Source organism: Drosophila subpulchrella, unplaced genomic scaffold (genome assembly GCF_014743375.2).
Source record: "Drosophila subpulchrella strain 33 F10 #4 breed RU33 unplaced genomic scaffold, RU_Dsub_v1.1 Primary Assembly Seq15, whole genome shotgun sequence".
Classification (NCBI taxonomy): domain Eukaryota; kingdom Metazoa; phylum Arthropoda; class Insecta; order Diptera; family Drosophilidae; genus Drosophila; species Drosophila subpulchrella.
Genome location: NW_023665489.1, coordinates 4,318,283 through 4,320,977, shown reverse-complemented (window position 1 = coordinate 4,320,977; position 2,695 = coordinate 4,318,283). Strand labels below are relative to the sequence as shown.

Sequence of the window (2,695 nt, the reverse complement as noted above, 5' to 3'; positions counted from 1 at the left end):
TAAGAAACCCAGCCCATTTCATCGCAAAGCTAAACTTGGAGATTTTATTGTTTGCTAATGCTACCAGAATAATTTAATTGGAGCGTGGATAAAAGCTTTTTGAAAATAATTTGGGGGTATTAAAGAAATCGCAGAGCGCCCTTTCAGCGTAAGTTTCTTACATACATAATTTTGTGGATCAATATAAACTTTAAACGAGTAAGCGCTGAGTTGATTTCTGTGGCACCCTTGTATAATCCAAAATGCTATACACAGCCACAGCAATACATAAACTCCTATGCGCCTTTTTAAGAATAAAACATTTATCTACATATAAAGTGACTGGACACTGGTCGTTGATTTCTCTCTAAATACGACGAATATGTTGCCTAAAATGCCCCCTTCCCATAGACTTCATCCATTGAGAACGGTTGAACAAAACATCGGGATAACTGATTACTGATCCATCAGTAATCAGTTATCCTGTTGTTCTGCTGAACGCAGAGGATACATATCGACTTTGAAAAGGTAGAACACTTTAACTGAAAAAGTCCACTATGCAATTAAAATGTTTTTAATTGGTCCTAGAGTAAGTTTTTGACAATAAAGCCTAGTACTCTCATCGACGAAAACCGCGAGCTAACCATAGGAGAGACCAAGAGGCAAATAGGCGGCTAACGCTTTTCGTAGGGTCTGTTTTTCACCGCGGTACTTAGATGAATGATTGAATTTCGATTAACGCCGTTAGCCACCGCGCAAAGAAATATGAAATTTGATCTTTGGCTGTGTTGTTTGTCCTGAAGCGGTGTGAAACAAAAATTGAAAAATGGAAGGAAATCCCAAAAACCACGCCAAAGATGCCTTCAGGAGTTTAGTGTAGAAGAAAAATAAGTATGCCTAATCCCAGCTGTGGAAGGGGCAATACCAAAACAGGACAAAACCGCAGAAGAGTGAATGTGCTGGAGGTAATCCAATAGAGAAGCCCATTGGAAATGAGCATGCCGAGTGGGATTTCGCTTCCTATTTGGACATTCTGCAAAGAAAGTAGGTTTTGGCCATAAGAGTTTTGTTACGTTGTACTAATATAAGTTGTTTTTAGCAGAACCACCAATAACACTATCTCTGAGGATCTCTCCATTGGGGAATAGCTGAACTCCACCACCACCAGCTACTTGGCAGCTAAAACCTATTCACGCAGAGGTTCACGCTTCAGCGACCGAATTGTGCTTCAGCGACTTTTTTTCCATAAGAAATACAACTAGCTTCAGTGCAAAATGGGTCCGTCGTTTCAGTATTTCAGTGCTTTTATTCAGTACTTTTTTCAAAGCTAAGAAATTTTTGTACTTTGTGTTTCAGTATTTTTTGAGAAGGAAATGCATTTGGTGTGGAATGGCGTCGTTATAACGGCTATAAGAAAATTATTTTTGGTACAGCACCTAGGAGCCTATCAGCGGCTCGGAAGTCAGCAATTGATCTCATCTTGAAAATAAATACTGCAGTACCTTTTTTTTAAGGAAATGACCAACCTCCAGCAAATGTCCTTCTTGACAAGACCTGGCACCTGTTGCACCAAGTGTACATTATTTGTCTTAAGAAATAGGCATTTAAAGGCACATCCTCCTCCCAAAATTGATAAAAATTGTTGCTTAAAAAATTGATATAGTCAAAGAACCGTATGCAAGGAAGGTGGTAATGTCCAAACGGTTCTAACTTGTGATAATTCTCGTGGCGTCACTTTTGGCCCTCAAACGTCCCAATTCAATTTTCACCACGCTGGTCAGAATGGAAATCTCATCCTTAATCAATTTCCTAGTAGCAATGAAATAATCATTTGACACCATATGCTAGCGCTCAACTGAATTTTCACGTCCTTACCCTTCGGATACGGTTTGTTTAAGCCAATCAGCTGTTCGTTTCAACGATTCTCTATGTGATCAAGAAGCCGCTTAATATTGCAACAGCGAAATAGGATTTGAGGCGCATTAAACGATAAATGGATGCGAGCGCGACCGTTTCATAATGGAAATGGGGCCAAAAAACGACACCTTAAATTAAGTTGAACGAAAAAAAGAAAACAATTTTAAGTGGAACTTTTACTTAAAATCGTTACCGAAATTACCAATCCCCTCCCAACACCAACATTCTTCACACTGACATGCAGTAGTAAACATACTAAACGGCTGTGAGCACTTCCGACCGAGACAGAAAGATATGGAGACCTTACCCTGCAGTTCCACAATTTAGCACTGACACCAAGCCGCTTTTTGGTGCTGGTAAAGTTTGTGCAGTAATGCATCGTTCAAACATGCCTATGTTCAAATTATCACCACACTTCATACAAAATCATTAGTGATTAAGCCTTCGGTGATAATCGTTTTGCAGTGATTCACCTCCTAAAAAGCGAGGAATGGTACTGCAAGGTAACGCCACAATGTATAAAGCCGAATAGGAATAAATTGTTCTATTAATAACGTAGGAGACAGGTGTGGGGGAAAGCCGTGAATCTTTTGTTTAAACATTGGAATGCAATTTCAGTTAAAGAATAAAAAAATTAGTCTTGCCCTTTGAAGGAAATGTGTTAAATCTTTAAAATAAATACAAATGAAATATTATTTAGCAAATAAATATAATTAGGTGTTATAAGGATTTGTATTTGAACGAATCTCATTTCTCCCATCTTGTCTTCAGTATTCCTATTTTCATTAGTTTAATATTC

At 38.4% G+C, this 2,695-nt stretch overlaps 1 long non-coding RNA gene across 1 annotated transcript; it reads left to right on the top strand.

Annotated features, from left to right (window-relative positions):
- The first annotated feature begins 524 nt into the window (after positions 1 to 524).
- On the top strand, positions 525 to 1,254 carry LOC119558918. The gene is made up of 2 exons (XR_005220526.1): positions 525 to 1,023; positions 1,082 to 1,254. It is a non-coding gene; the product is annotated as an uncharacterized LOC119558918 (long non-coding RNA).
- The last annotated feature ends 1,441 nt before the right edge of the window (positions 1,255 to 2,695 follow it).